Here is a 17,322-nt window from a genome sequence, read left to right on the forward strand (position 1 = left end):
TATTTTAAGCTGTTTCTTTGATTCAGAGGGAAAGTGGATTTACTCAGGAATCAAGTAAATTCTTAACATCATCCGCAAAGTCCTACAAAACTACAATGAATTATAACATGGTTACACGGGCAGTGGAGCATTTTATCTACTAGGTTTGACCATCTTCTAAACCTTGACATTGCTGATCCAAGCGCTTCACCCTGACTCCTTCATGATAATCATCATTTTTCTGTAGATTAACATATTGACTCTTAATTCATATTTTTAAAGGGATATCAATGAGTCCTTGAGAATATCTACCATATAACATCACATCACTACCAAGCAGAACATTCCATGAGTGTATTGCTCTCACAGTAATGAGCCCTTTATGTTTTTGGGGGGTTATAGATATGTATTTTTATGAACTGCAGCCCAGAATTGCACTTGAAAGTCAAGTCATATGGGAAATATATAATGTGGCTTTGTTTCTTGAGTTTCCACCTATTCATGGTGCTTATAGTATAGCTTGTTATCTACAATTAGCAATGAAGCATCTTAAATGCAAGGGACCATCAAAAGTTCAAATAGCAGTGAGATTAATTTAGATTAAAAAATAATTTATTCGGACAAGAAGAGCAGCCCAATGCGTTTCATGCCTTATGGGGCACTTACTCATAGGCTCATGGGATCTGTTACCCGGACACCCATTATCCAGAAAGATCTGAGTTACAGGTTGGTCATCTCCCATAGTCTCCATTTTAATCAAATAATTAAAATGATTTCCTTTATCTCTGTAATGATAAAACAGTGCCTTGTACTTAAACCAAACTAAGATAAAATTAATCGTTATTGTAAAAACCAGCCTATTGGGTATAATTCATGTTTAAAGAGCATGTTGGGCAAAAATACTTTCCCCAACCAAAAGCCAAAGGTGAGGGTTAACTCCAGATGGGGGAGGGGTAACAGTTTTTCTTAATTGGCCCTACCAGCGCTAGGACACTCTCACTTGGAGGGAACTCCAAAAAAGTTGTGAAAAAAACAAAATTTTTTGGGAAATTTATTATGCAGCAAAACGGCAACAATACAGCTAAATCATGTAGAAGTCAATTGCAGATGTCCCTTTTACAACTGGAAGGTTTTCGGATGTTTTTGACTCTGGCTTTTGCGCGACAATGTGAAAAAGTTGCAGTTTTCACTACTTTCCCCCTTCATGCTTTTTCTGTTTGGAGTTTTTAAAAAAAATACATTTCATCACATTTGTGGTTTTAGAGAAAGTGAGTTCAGTCGCAGTTTCGAAAACTGCTTATAAATAAGCCTCCAAATGTGTTGAAATAGGCTGGGATGGACAGTATAATGAAAAGGATGATATTCTGAAGTGTGTTGGAAATAACAGTAACTTTGAATGTTTGTTGTATAGTGAAAAGTTAGTTAGTTCTGTTGAAACACTTTTCTACTGTCACTGTTGTGAAATCCTCTTTAACAATGATCATTTTGCATTCTCCATAGTCTTCTCTTCACAAAGGCTTCACGACAATAGTACTGATAGACTGAAGGACAATTTTGGAGAGCAAAATGAATATAGTACCCATGACTTATATTTAAAATGCAGAGACCCTGCCACACTATAACCCCAGCAGATTCATGCTACTTTTCCTCCACTCCTCTAATAAAATACAAGAACAGAGCAGTATTGTTTGTGCTGCATTATGCTATTTTATTCACATATTATGAATACAAAATAAAATGCTAAACTTGCCAAGATCACTCCTTTTGTTGGGGCTTTCTAGGCAGCTCAAATACATAACAAAGCAAATATAGCATGTATCTATCTATCAACATGCGGCATGGTGCCTTTCAGAGCTGGGTACTATGTTCTCCCTATGGGGCAAATTCACTATGCGTCGAAGCACCTAACGCTAGCGTTAATTCGCAAGTGTTGGCCATTTTCGTTACTTCGCAAATTCACTAACAGACGCTGGCGTAACTTCGCTAGTGTAACTTCGCACCCTTACGCCTGGCGAATTTGCGCAACGAACGCTAGCTTTTACGCTAGACTTCCTTCGCCACCTCAGACCAGGCGAAGCGCAATAGAGTAGATAGGAATTTCTTCAAAAAAAGTTAAAATTTATTCTAAGTCCCAAAAAACGCTGGCGTTTTTTCTATATTATGGGTGATAGGCTGAAAAAGAGCGAAAATTTTTTTGGGGATCCCCTCCTTCCCCCCTACTTTCCTGACTCATGGCAACTTAACTATACAGTGGGCACATGTGTAGGGCAAAATAAACATTTTATTTGATGTTTTGAAGGTTTCCCAGGCATTTGTAGTGCTGCTACATATTCCTCCATTGAAATTTGAATTTGGCACCGTATGCAAATGAACCATCGCTAGCGTAACTTCGCTTCGCTTAGCGAATCAACGCTAGCGCAACTTCGCAACCTTACGCTACCCCTGAGTGCAACTTCGGATTTTAGTGAATTTGCGAAGCGCCGACGAAACTACACCTGGCGAAGTGTGGCGAAGTGTAGCGAAGTTACCCCTGGCGCAACTACGAATCTTCCACTATGTGTTTATGAGGTTTTTCTTAAACTTCAACAACAAACAGGCAGGTTTTGTGACTTAGGCCCTCGGGTGTGTGAATGTGATAGGGATTTAGATCCTCACACCAGAGATCTACTGCTAAAACAAAAGAAATGAATTTTGTATCGGTGAATCAAATGCAAGTTGCACTGCATGTTCTTTATTAGGTGCCAAAAACAACACTGGTATTCTGGGGGAAACTGTTGCTTTGTTTCAGAGTTTGAAGATTCAAGAAAATAGTGGCAACAATTCTTTTAACTAGAATTTTGTGATTTATCAAACAATTAAATTTGAAAAAAGAGAAAGAATTTGGCAACCAAAATCTATTATATATTCTTAACAAAATTATTATTTGTATGTATAACATACAATAATAATTTTATTAAGAAAATTCCTGGTGTTGCTGGTCTTTTTTTGCATATGGATTCTTTTTACCTTGCATCTGGGTTGACATTGGAGGTGGAGTCCTTTGTAATGAATTATATTATATTATAAATATGCTAGCAATCAGTATAATTGTGAATCCATGTCCTTATAATTAAAGACAAAAGGGATTATTTACATGTGCAAGTGCAATTGCAAGCACAATTGATAATTTTTTTCCCCCAAAATGCAGTGTTTTTCCCAGAATTACAGTGGCTTTATAGTTGCAAGGGGGAGTCGCATTGTTGTAAATTGGAGACAAGTCTAGTTGGAGTAATTTCCTGTGTTTGCCGCACAAGTTACATAGTTACATAGTTATATAGTTAAATTGGGTTGAAAAAAGACAAAGTCCATCAAGTTCAACCCCTCCAAATGAAAACCCAGCATCCATATATACACCCCTCCCTACTTTTAATTAAATTCTATATACCCATACCTATACTAACTATAGAGCTTAGTATCAGAATAGCCTTTGATATTATGTCTGTCCAAAAAATCATCCAAGCCATTCTTATAGTCATTAACTGAATCAGCATCACAACATCACCCGGCAGTGCATTCCACAACCTCACTGTCCTCACTTCTAGTCTAAAGGGGTGGCCTCTGGTACGGTGATCCTCTTTATGGGTAAAAAGGTCCCCTGCTATTTGTCTATAATGTCCTCTAATGTACTTGTAAAGTGTATTCATGTCCCCTCGCAAGCGCCTTTTTTCCAGAGAAAACAACCCGAACCTTGACAGTCTACCCTCATAATTTAAGTCTTCTGTCCCCCTAACCAATTTAGTTGCACTTAGTCTCTGCACTCTCTCCAGCTCATTTATATCCCTCTTAAGGACTGGAGTCCAAAACTGAACTGCATACTCCAGATGAGGCCTCACCAGGGACCTGTAAAGAGGCATAATTATGTTTTCATCCCTTGAGTTAATGCCCTTTTTTATGCAAGACAGAACTTTATTTGCTTTAGTAGCAACAGAATGACACTGCCCAGAATTAGACAACGTGTTATCTACAAAGACCCCTAGATCCTTCTCATTTAAGGAAACTCCCAACACACTGCCATTTAGTGTATAACTTGCATTTATAATTTATAATTATAATGTGAAAGACATTCTTTAGCCACAAGACCCAGAGCACTGAGGGAACCCTGGAGTTACTGCCTGGTCTGGAGGTGGTGGCTCCACAGTTCCTCGGTGTCGATAGGCATAGAAGCACTGAATTTGGTACAGGAACACAGCGGCTGCAAGCACATCTATACTGAAGTGCAAGGAGCATATTTTGACACACATACATTTAATGAATGGAGTTTTATGAGCAACTGACTGTGGAGAAAATTTCATGGAAGCTACTGCACTTGTGGATGTAAATGATCCCTATTGTTTGATAGTTCCTATACGTTCACATATAATAATATGAAAGATAATGCCCTTTGGTGTATAATCCTATTTTTGTGGGACAGCCCTGACACTTAAGAAATGAAGTATGGCTAATATAGATGAAGGTTATATAATTTCCATATGTCCTAAAACAGGACATCCCAACTAGATGCCTCAGGGCCTGATATGACTCCCCCAAGACTATTTTCTGGACCCATAGCCAGCCCATAGCTTCATCAAATCCCTTCTTGGGCCATGAGCATGTGGAATGTTTGAAAACGATCTCTCTCTATAGCAGGGGTCCCCAACCTTATTTACCCATGAGCCACTTTCAAATGTGAAAAGAGATGAGGGCAAACACAATCATGTGGGCGCCAAATAAGAGCTATGTTTGAATTTTGGTAGCACCAATGTGCACTGGCAGCCTTCAGGAGACTCTTCTTGGTTTTGTGCAATCAAAACTTGCATCCAAGCCAGGAATTTAAAATTAGGCACCTAATTTGAGGCCACTGGAAGCAACATCCAAGGGGTTGGTGAGCAACATGTTGCTCATGAGCCACTGGTTGGGGACGACTGCTCTGTAGCAATCTTGGAGATTTTAATAAAATGCTCCTGGGGGAGGACCAGACCAGGCCGATCAATTCATTTGGATAAACAAACACATTAGGTGTCACCTCAGAAGAGGTGTGCATTAAAGGGGACCTGTCACCCAGACATAAAAAGCTGTATAATGAAAGTACTTTGCAAAGTAAACACTTAGGGGCACATTTACTATGGGTCGAATATCGAGGGTTAATTAACCCTCGATATTCGACCATCGAAGTTAAATCCTTCGACTTCGAATATCGAAGGATTTACCGCATTTCGAAGGAAAAATCGTTTGATCGAAGGATTAAATCCTTTCGAATCGAACGATTCGAAGGATTTTAATCCATCGATCGAACGATTTCCTTCAATAAAAAAATGCTTAGAAAGCTTATGAGGACCTTCCCCATAGGCTAACATTGGTGCCCGGTAGGTTTTAGGTGGCGAAGTAGGTGGTCGAAGTTTTTTTTTAAAGAGACAGTACTTCGACTATCGAATGGTCGAATAGTCAAACAATTTTCAGTTCGATTCGAAGTCGTAGTCGAAGGTCGAAATAACCGATTCGGTGGTCGCAGTAGCCAAAAAAAACCTTCGAAATTCGAAGTTTTTTTTCCTTCTAATACTTCACTCAAGCTAAGCAAGCTAAATGTGCCCCTTAATCCACATTCTTTTTTTCATTAAAACATCCATAAATGTGTTTAAATATCTGAGCTGACAATTATAAATTGCCTGCCCCGCTTCTATGCCTCAGGCATCGAGACGGGGCAGTCAATTACTTTGTTTCCATTCAGCACTTCCTAGATGTCACTGCTCTCCTCACATCCCCCACCCTTCTCACACGCTGTAATTTTCTAGGGCACTGTGCACGGGCATCACACCCCACAATTCTGGCGCATATACAAGATTTTGGGGTGATACACAACTTGCCTTAATAATAGTGTCCACAAAATGGCTCCTGTCTGCTTACTGTGATTGTTTAATTCCAAGACTGAAGGAAACAAAATTTAAATAATATATAGTGTAAGTAAAGTTTATTTTGCTTAATTGACATGAAAGAAAAGGATTTGGAATTATTTCTCAGGGTGACTGTTCCCCTTTAATGGCTCAATGCAGTCTACAATTTGTGTGATTTTCCCTTCATACTGATGGCCAATAAGCTGCCAACTCATTCAGAAAATATTGCTTCAGGTATGGGCAGCTCAAGTAAGCACTGGATCATATGCCAAGCTGCATTGTCTGGTTGTTTGAGAAGGCTTGTTGTAGAGAAGGTCTAGTCATTAGCAAATGGCTCAGCTGACATTAACTTGTGTGGAATGTTAGAAGGGCTAAGCTATATCGTCATTGCCTCTAAAGAGGTGGTTGCTTTAAACATTCAAATGTGTCTATGGGGTTGCATCTACCATAGATTCTTGAAGCTTTGCTGTTGTTGTCAGTGGGAAAGGGCCTTCAGAGATCCTCATCTTCTGTTCTTCTACTGATGATCTCTGATTGAAGCCATGAATTTGCCATAGAGTTCATACATGGATTCTGCAATGTCTAATCTCTATGAATAGAAATTCAGCAGTGAAAGAAAGAAATTGCATCCTGGATTTATGCTTTAAGAAGAGAATGATTATGGGAGCAACAAGTCCTCGTGTGGGAGAAATACATTTTACATAACATATTAACAATGCAGTGCTTTTCTTGTATCTAAGATAGATTATGTTTTCTGCCTTAACTGTTTAAAGCCACAAGGATGAATGTTTTATTATGTTTTGAGTTCCTCAAATGTGTATTGTTTCTCATTGTGCGCAGAGATGAAACAATACGATATGATAAGCAGAAATACTGCAGAAGACAAATAGCTTTTAAGTGTAAGATTTGGTTTATATTTTGTTTGAGACTGAGAAATCTTAATGATCACTACTGTTGTCTGGGATAAGAAACAAAATAATACGCAGCGATTTGCTTTCCAACTCCATTGTTTTGCTTTTTAATACAAGTTAATCTTTGGATATTAAACAGAAAACTTTGTAAAATGGCATAACAATATGCTGAAATGACAAACAGAGGAGGATCAAAACGATTACTTCAGATGCAAAAATACTTAAAGAAGAAGGAAAGCTACTGAGGCAGTTTATTGCCAATAGATTAGCCACACTAGTGTAAGGTAGAATACTATATTTATTCTGTAGAATGCTCTACCATACCAGTGTAAACAGCTCTAGATGCTCTCTTTGTTTGTTTAGGATAGCAGCTACCTTATTAGCTTGGTGTGACATCACTTCCTGCATGAGTTTCTCCCTGCTCACTCATAGCTCTGGGCTAACATGGGGGGGGGCGGTTGGTGGCACGTGAATGTCTAAAAAACATTCATTTAGTGGGTTTAAGGCAGGAGTAAAAGAAGAAGCAGGGCCAACCAGCACTTAGACAGATCCACAGGACCAGAGAAATTCAATTAAAAAATATTTTTATCTATACAAAGTTAAAAATATAAATCTGCATCTCCATCCACCCTACGCGTTTCGCACCCATTCAGGGCGCTTAGTCATGACTAAGAATGTAAAAGAGTAAAGGACACCCCACGAGACAGGGACCCAGGAGAAATGGGTTAGGCAAGGCAGGGTTTGAAGGGCTTTCAGTCAGCGAACTGTCAGTGAGGAAAACCCTATCAGAATAAAAATGAGGGGTGCTGGACAAGCCCCAGATTATTGAGATGGAAGGCCTGGGTGGAATGATAAATTGGTGCTAAGGAACACCGGATTATCAAGACAGGCAGGAAAGCCGGTGCCCTAAGTGATAGCCCTCCCTAAATTTCCAGGTAAGGCGCTTTGGGACTAAAGAAAGGAATGTGTTAACCTGTGAGGAGTGAAATTGTGTTGGACGGCTTTTAACTTTGTGGATGTGCCTGTGTAGAACCATGCTTGCAAATAAAACTTTCAATGTTTTTTTCACAAAATCTGGAGGAGTTTAACAGCTGGTAATCGCCCTTATATATATGGCTACACATTGGTTGACTGCCCAGCAATGTTTATCCTATGAGACAAGAAATAGAGTACAGTATTTCTTATTTTGCCATAAAAAGGGATGACAAGTTATGTAGAGGGCAGATGACTTCAATGAGTGTATATAAAAAACAGGCCCCTCGTCTGTTCCAGGTCAGCCAATACCCCCCCCCCCCCTTACTAACACCCATGGGAAAACACAGATTTAATGGGATCCAAACAGATCACAAGAAAGTCAGTCAAAATTAGGTCTCCCCACATGGGTAGCTGCTTCAGTGATTTAGCTTGGACAGACTGCCCAAACATACTTTTCTGTGTATGGTCAGTCTTACTGGCATTAAATAATGTAAGAGCATCAGACTCATGATACTACTCTGAATCTAATAGCCTGCAGTGCCCATCGCTCATCAGATATGAATCTCATATAAATTAAAAAAAACATACATTGAAAGGCTAATTAGTCACCAGCAGAGATGGTGTATAGGGATTTATTTAATTATTCATATATCATGTGGATTTCCATAAGTGGCTGGTATTAAAGCAATGAGGTGGTGATCCTATAAAGGTATTTTCTAGCACCTCCAGCATCCCCCATGCACCACACAGGGATATGCTTAAATACATGCAGGGTAGATTGTTGCAAACACATCCCTTTCATTTTTACAGTGTGGGATTTGCAAGGCTATGCTGCTGAGGTGATAATTTTGCTACTTAGGAAAATGATTTGTGAAGGGTTATGATGAACTATATGTAGCTCTACACTAGGCAAGTTGTTCTCTTATATTAACCTGAGATAACTTTACTGATACAAACAGTACTCTCTCAACACAATGATTATGTATCAGTTCTGGCTCTGAGACAACAATTGTTTCTGGAACCTTGAGAAAACTAGGCAACAATTTGTGGTTAAAGAGTGGAGATTCCTGTCGGGATGGCTTCCTACACCTCTAGGCCAATGTGTCTAATCAGTGCTCTTGGGGGATACAGGGAGAGTAGCAAGTAGGAATGGGGACTTACGGCTCTACATGAACAATGGTGGTTAAGACACCAGTAAGCAGTGATACAGATGGAGCAGACTCAAATTCTTGAGTCAGGTTTTCTTCTTCTGGATGTATGCGGCTGTGTGTGGAACCCCTTGTAGTAAACCAGGTTGTTGCAATCCCCCAAGGAAGAGTAAAAAGAGTAAAAGTAAAAAGAGTAAAAAGAATAAAAGATACACACTGTATGGTTAGACACTGCACAAATATGCTGCTACTAAGCAAACTAGATCAGAGTTTAACTTTTTTTATTGTGGTATCTTTTATTGTAGTAACATATTGCTTCAAAATTACTGGGCTCTTGGAAAGCTGGAAAGTGTTGGATATTTTTGGTACAGCCTAGATGGGAATGTTAAAATACTTGGCTTCAACATAGCAGCAGATAGACCTCTACAGGGGCCTGTCACCTACAAATAAGCAGGGGCGTTTCGGGGCTCCTTGCCACCTTCAGACAGCTTTTCAAATGGCACCCCCCTTGTACCTGGCACAAACCATTTCCAGAGCTGGAGCGCGGAGAGCGCTATTGGGCTCTCTGCACTAGCAGAGACAAAATTCTGATTTAAAAATCGAAATTTCATCTCCTGAAGTGGCTTTTTTGATGCCTCTGCAAACTTTCAGGCTGCTGCCGCCTGAGGCGAGTTTCTCAACTCACCTCAAAGTAGCAGCACCCATGAAAATCAGCCTTTTTATGCAAGAACTCCAAGAGATTTTTTCCATCCATTCCCATGCCACCAGAGGGGATCAAAACTTGGAGATCCTCACAGTTCAGTCCACAGGAAATCTGCCTGCATGAAACACAACACAGGGAATTATATTGGATCCCTTTCCATTGTGTACAATTGGAATCACACAATGTATAATAGCCCTCAAGCTGGATTGTTGCCTGAAGGTACAGGTGGAGTTTGGTGTCACTTTAAGGCTCTTTTACAAATGCAAGCACAAGTGCAAAGTGCTAAATGAGTACAAACTGAATGTGTGTAGTATTGACACTATCTGTAAGACCATTCACTATTTAGTGTTCAATGGAACATAGGAAATATAGACACCCTGGACCTATGGAGTTTTATCTGAATTTTGTGCATATGTTGGTCAAAAAGCCTATTGTATCCTTAATAAGAAAAAGTATTTCCATCCAAAAGATCATTCCAAAATTAAAAGACACAATTATTTTATATCATATTATGACCTACAGAATAAAAGCTTGTTCTCTTTATGTTTTCCATTTCATTTTATTTAGGCTGTTTATCCCCCTTATTCTGCCTCTGTTTGCCCGTAAGTAGCGAACACAGAAATAAATCAAGGTTTTTCCGTCCCTGGACTGACTTGCGTCTCTCATGCTTTGTTAAGAATGGATCTCCATGGAGCCCAAGGGCAAAGCTCTGGAGGTCTGTGCCGCAAAATGAATGAAAGGTTCTCAATATTGAAGCAATTAATAATTGCAATAAAAAATTTTTCTTTACAAATGAATTAGGGTCTCGCTATTAACTCTTTGTTGCCTGGGATAAATTGTGAGCCATAGTTGTATTCATATGTAACCCTTTTACTTTTATATGTTATGAGGTATATGAGGTTTTATTAGTTATAGTAACTGCAGCCATATAAGTCATTTTAATGGCTGATATGATTAAAGCTATAGAGGTATTTGAATAAATTGAGTGAGAGAGACGTTGGCTTCTGAATTGGACATAAGGAAGCCAACTGCAACTTGGGAAACTGCACTGCACATATTATATATATATATATACTGTATATATTTTAGCTGAAAGGTTTTGGGGTTAAATACATCCTGGTGCCCACTGGGGCCCCAGGAGAAAACCTAGTGGGCCCTTGTCCTTTTGGGCCCCTCTGGCCCAGGCACCATGACAGGTATGCTGCAGTGTGATGCACATGGGGGGGCTGGGTTGGGAGAAAGGCAGTGTCGTGGAGGTTTTGGCCATTTGTCTTGATATTTTAGGTGGGCCGTCGCAGTTACAGCTCAACACTCATGCTTAGCTGCTTTGAGCGTGGCACCCCTAGAATTGGGGCTAGTCCATCCTACCTGCTGTTTTAAATGGGAGAACTCTCAAACTATCATAAGGGCTTGTGACTTAGAAACAAGAAGCCAAACATGGGATAAGAAATGGCCTGATTGTCAGCTTTATAAAATGTAGGTGAGCTCTGCAACATCAGTATTCTAATATACTATTCTTTTGATATCTCCATTAGACTCCATTAGATAAATAGAAATGGAAGATATGCAAAGAAGTTTTACAGGGTCATTGATGCAGGGTTCTGAGTGGGTGCAATAGTTGATTCAAGTCAAAGGCCGGTTCATGGAAAGAGAATCCATATCTGGTGGAGATTTGACATACATACAGTAGCATTTGTAAAAGTCAAGTATGAGAGGAGATGGTCTAGATATCGGCCATGTCAACACAAGTCGGCATTTGTGGTCCATATTGAAAACATCAATGCTGTGATGAAAATGGCAATAAAGTACTGTTTATGGTGCTTTGTCCATATCAATATGCATCTTTATAATACTTGGACTGCTGTAGTGCTGTGGTGTTCTTTCAGATATTGGGGAGGGTGGGGGCAAAAAGCCTCTATTTGCCTATCACAACCAGGAGCTTGGGAAACACTCTGCTTATGGACGATATAAGTGAACAGTGTTTATGAGTGTCTGCCAGTCACCACCAGTGTTTGTCTTGGGCAGAGCATTTCCCATGCTATATTAATGGCAGATGTAGTGGATAATTAGGGATATTTTGTAGTTCAGGAGGGGATATGGAGGCCTCTGGTCTGAAGGGGCTACGGTATTACCCAAGCCTTCATTAAGCTTTAAAAGTTGGCCTGACTGGTTTGTCTAGTTCATTTTAGTGCATAATTTTATCCATCAGATTGTTGTGGGGATTTGCGATAATGGGCCCCATTGCAATACAAAGTAACCAAATTGAATGCCAAGAAATCCTTTACAGATCTAGAAAATGGAAAAAGATAAGAGCAACTTGTATGTTAGAATAAGTGTTCCTTCAACAAGGTAGTGTTGGTCTCCACAGCAGTAAAGCCAGGGAAGGGTCAGATAAGAAGTATAAGGCAGAATTCTGATCTCTTGTCACCATAGGACAGAGAAATCAGAAATGAAGTATGGCTTCAACTCTCGGTGGAGTGATTCACTTTCCATTGTCCGGCCAGACAATAGCCCTTTTATCTGAGCTTCTTCAATGCATTTTTAGATTCTTTTTCATTCCTCTATGAATTAAACTGGGCAACAATTAATTTCAGAGAGAGAAAGACAAAAAAAAAAAAAAGAATTCAACAAGGATCTATTACCCCTCTCAGCTTCTGTTTTTGCAATGAAAATCTATTCCCTGACTCTATTATGTCTTCTATAATTTAATGCCCATTTTATTAATGGTCTGAAATAATTACGGAACCTTTTGTAATTCTCAAGTATGTTTTATTTAATTGTGCAATAAATGTATAATCGCTGCTTTCCATCTCGGGCTATTATGGTGGTAAAATTAACAATTATGCAGCAATGGGTTTAGGTCTCCTGGAAATCTCTTCAGATAACGAGACGTGTATAAATCATTCATGAGTGCGATTTTATGAAAAGGGGGGAAAAAAGCGGGGAGGGAGGGAGGGTAGAAAGGAAAAAAAGAGAACTGATGACATTGAAAGCTGGAGACTTGAATTGTGTGAGATGGCAGCGATGCTTGTATTCATCCATGTGCTAACTATGTATAAGCATTTACTTGTGTGTATGTACGGGATACTACAGTATATACAGGTCATCAAAAACTATGGTGGCAATACTTAATAGCAAGGTTTTCCAGTGCTTTATAAGGGTGCACTGTGAGGGGTGCTAGACTGGAAAAGTGGGAGCTGGAGCACTGCCTGTGGCACATGCTGGTAGTTCAGAGTAATGATGTGCATGCTATCAGTGAGTACATCACACTCTTATGTCACTGTGTAGATTGATGAAAGTGGACAAATACTGAGCATGGCCCTCAAGGGAATAGCAGGGAAAACAGTTTCAGATTAAAGGTTAAAGCGCACATAAGCATTACAGACAGCGTGATTTACTAATGGCCTTAAAGGAGAACTAAAGCTTAACTAAAAAAGAAGGCTAGGAATGTTGTACATTAGGTTTTGGGTTTCTATACCAGCCCAAGGGAACCACAGACCTAGCAGGGAAGACCTGTGTCTCCAAAGATGCCCCAGTAGCTCCCCATCTTCTTTTCTGCTGATTCACTGCACATGCTCTGTGCTGCTGTCACTTACTGAGCTTAGGGACCCACTCACAATATACAGTACACATAGAATAGAAATGTCACAATATAAGGCTGATTAGTAATTAATACAGATAATTACTACATGGCAGCACAGAAACCAGTGCAATTAGCATCAGAATTTAATAATCAGCCCTGTAGCACCAGTTTATATTACAGACCAACCTCATTTCCTGCTGGATAATTAGTGACGACCCCTAAGCTTAGCTTCTCAACAGCTGCTCAGAGCCCACTGAGCATGTGAGTGTCACAGACACTTTCCAAGATGGTGACCCCCTGGGACAAGTTTGAAGTCCTGGATCATTGCTGCTATTGACAAGCTGAAACTTTAGGCTGGTGCAACAAGTTCAGTATATTAAATATGGCATTATTTAGGGTTTAGTTCTCCTTTAAGTGCAGACTTGTAACAATCATGGTCTCTAAAACCTAGGGGGTTATTTATCGAAGACCAAATTTATCTCAATATTTTCTGCTACAAACTCCGATTCAATTTTTTACGCTTATTTATTATTACATTTTCCCCAAAATTCGCTTTGCTTTTTTCGGATTTTTCTCGATTTTTGCCCGAAAACTCTGAAAACTTCGGGGTATTGCACGAAACCCAGCGCACATCAGACAATCATTTGGACTTCTCCCATTGACTTATATGCAACCTCGACAGGTCTGAGATGCCGGATTTTCTGATTCACACTTTTCCATCCTCGGGGTTTAATAAATTCCGAAAAATATGTGATTTTTTTGCATTCAGAGTTTAGTAAATAACCCCCCTAGTGTCTACACAATGAACTAAGCACTTAATTTGTATTGTATCTGTACTTTATATATTTATCTGCATTGTATTTTTGTACTTATTTGTATTTACTATTTGTATTGACCCCTTCAAGAAGCGTTATACAAATAAAATGTACATATACTGTATACATAAATACAAAACAGCTTAAGGTCAGGATAGACAGTGACTAGGCAATGCCAAGAAACAGGCATGGAGTCAAAACTGAATAACAGAAGTGCTAGTAACATTAGACTTACGACTGGCTTGTCCAGTGTCCATGTCTGGCCTTTGTACCGACAAGGGACTGCATCAAGTTATTACAATGAGAGTACAGTGAAGCAGAAGAGAGCATAGGAATGAATTTCAGTACCATGGAGAGTGACTAAAGATACCCCTGCAGTATAGTGGTAATATGGCCTAATGGTACAGCCACAGACCCACAATGCACAAAGCCCTGGGTTTGAGCCTGACCGCGTGTTGCAGTAGTGCAAAAGGTTGGCAGTTTCCTATTTATTTTTCACAGTGATGTTGTAGGTTATTTTTTCCAGAATGTTTCATAATTCTTGCACCCCATAATATTCACCGCAAAGTATTCTATTTGCTTCTAAGTGCAAAACCAAGCTAGATTCTAGGCGCCTGTAAATATCTTGCAAATTGCACTCCCATTGTTATAAGCATACAGCAGGCAGGGATGTAGCATATTCTGAACACCACATTTAAGGACATACAAGGCAGGACTATCTGTTTGGGGGTCATTGCAACATCAGTGAAATATTTTGCTCTCTCTGACATCAGTAAGGGTATATGGGTTTGTTTCTAGCAGTCATAAATAAGAGAGGTGCCAATATCTGTCCTTTCATTAGAGGCAAGTATGTGTTTCCTCTGTCCGTGTTCCGACTTCACCCTAGAGCCTTTATCAACACAGTTACAGATTCAGAATATAGATTATGTCAATCAAGTTCAACAATTCACAGAAACCATCCTGGTGCTGTTGATAACTCCATGGAAGCCACCATCAATCAAGTTCACAAAAAAAACACTATGTCACCATCAATAACCTCCATGGGCTAGCTTTCTAAGCGCATTTAAGGGTTTGTCTTTTTAAATAAGCAACAAAATTCATAGAAGAAGCTGAAGGCATTTTTTGGTAGCGTAAGGCACAAAATGTCTCAATGTCTTAAATATATTATTATTGAGTTGAGTGCAGAGGACTCTTGTATTTGTCTATATGCATTTTGTGGTCACAGCCCCATTGCACCCCCGCCTAATGGTTTTAAAAATTAGTGGTGAGCACAACTTTCCCTTGTTTGTTGTAGATTTTACCTCTCTGCTTATGTCCTGTAAACACAGGGAATGTCATAAGAAAGAGCAATTAGGGTGATGTACTGTGTTAAGTCTCAGATAGCTAACTAATTAGCAAATGTTTTTGCCAAGTTTTGCCTGTGAAAATGAAGCCCATAGACTACAATTGGTGAAAAAAATTGTGTTGTGCATCATAAAAATGTTGTCGCCCATAGATTTCAATACATTTCAGCAAAGTTTTTCTAGAAGCCAATCGGGTCAGATCACTATAGTTAACTCTCTAGAAATTAATAACTGTGGCAGTTAGGTGAGTACAAACAGCTATTCTAGCTTTTATGATCCTCTGTTAGTACCCCAGTAATAAATGAACAAAATGCCAAGACATTTCTTTGCCTCTGACTAGTGGCAAGATGGTTATGTGTAGTGCTTATTCCTATTGCATAACAGACTGCTGCTTTGAGTGAAAACAAGTGAGAAACTGGGGATCTAATCATCTACAGTGCAAGGACCAGACATGGAGTAGCTTCAATTTCCCCTTTAAACTTCTATTATTCTCAGAAAACACCCACTTAATGCCTTTGCCTCTCTACGGCTGCAGGATGAACCCTGGAAGTAGCTGAATTTTAGGGTTTGGTTTGTATCTAGTGCACACTGAGAGTAATAGATAATGGCACATCATCTCCACCACTTAATAATGTAAGATCAGTTAGCTTCTAAGGTACCACAAGAACATAATAAACAGTGTACGGCTATGGATACTGACACTCCAGGCACATTATACACAATAAGAGTCAATATTTAATGAATAGGGGAGGTGTATTTGACGCCTGCCATTCCATTTTTTCAGGATGCCCCCCTATTTTGCTGTCCCGTGTACCCTCCTATTTATTCTTTTACTCTCTTACTAGTTTCTTATCTGCAGGTGCCACTACTGTATCCTTCTTTTAATTTGCATTTAAGTAGTAACCTTGCATTTTGATGACCCCCCCACCATATTTCTGTGCTCTGACTTCATGATTTCCAAAATTTGACATGCATACGCTAGAATTGTTGTACTGTTTCTAGACTGGTGGGGAAAGGGGCATAGGGAAATTAAAGGAATTGTTCAGTATAAAAATAAAAACTAGGTAGATAGATAGAATGTACAAAATATAGTTAGTTAGCCAAAAATGTAATGTATAAAGGCTGAAGTGACTGGGTGTCTAACATAAGAGCAAGAACACTACTTCCTGCTTTGCAGCTCTCTTGGTTTCCGCTGATTGGTTACCAGGCAGTAACCAATCAGTGACTTGAGGGAGGGTCACATGGGTCATAACTGTTGCTTTTGAATTTGAGCTGAATGCTGAGGATGAATTGCAAACTCACTGAACAGTTATGTCCCATGTGGCCCCCCTTATAGTCACTGACTAACTCAGTTAGAAAGCTGTAAAGCAGGAAGTAGTGTTCTGGCTATTATGTTAGACATCCAGTCACTCCAGCTTTTATACATTACATTTTTGGCTAACTAACTATATTAAAAATATTTTTTATTTTACACAGCTTATCTATTTACTTAGTTTTTATTTTTACACTGAACTGTTCCTTTCAAACCAAGCCCAACAGTAAAGAAAAAGGGTAGCTGGTTGATGGTCCTGACACACATAACCCAGGAACAGTTAATTAATCACAGCAGCAGACATGAACTAAACTTAAACTTTTTTTTCTCCTCAAAGTGCAAGTCCTGGTCCTGCCACTAGGGGATTGGCTAAGCTGCAGGAAGCTTCAAATTTCTTCCACCAGCCGAGCCAGTCCTCTTGAGGCTGCACCGGGACTCACATCTAGAGGGGGGAAAACAGAAAGTTATGCTTATACAGGGCTGGATTTACATAGCGGGCACCCCTAGGCCCACTGCTGTTCGCCCTCTCTGTTCCCTCCCAAATATTCATATAAATAGGGATTGGCACACAGTAAATTAAAAAAAATGATTGTATCTCCTGTGCAATCAGTCTTTTTTAAACCAATGTGGGTGTGGTTGGGCAGCAT

Source organism: Xenopus laevis, chromosome 5S (genome assembly GCF_017654675.1).
Source record: "Xenopus laevis strain J_2021 chromosome 5S, Xenopus_laevis_v10.1, whole genome shotgun sequence".
Classification (NCBI taxonomy): Eukaryota; Metazoa; Chordata; class Amphibia; order Anura; family Pipidae; genus Xenopus; species Xenopus laevis.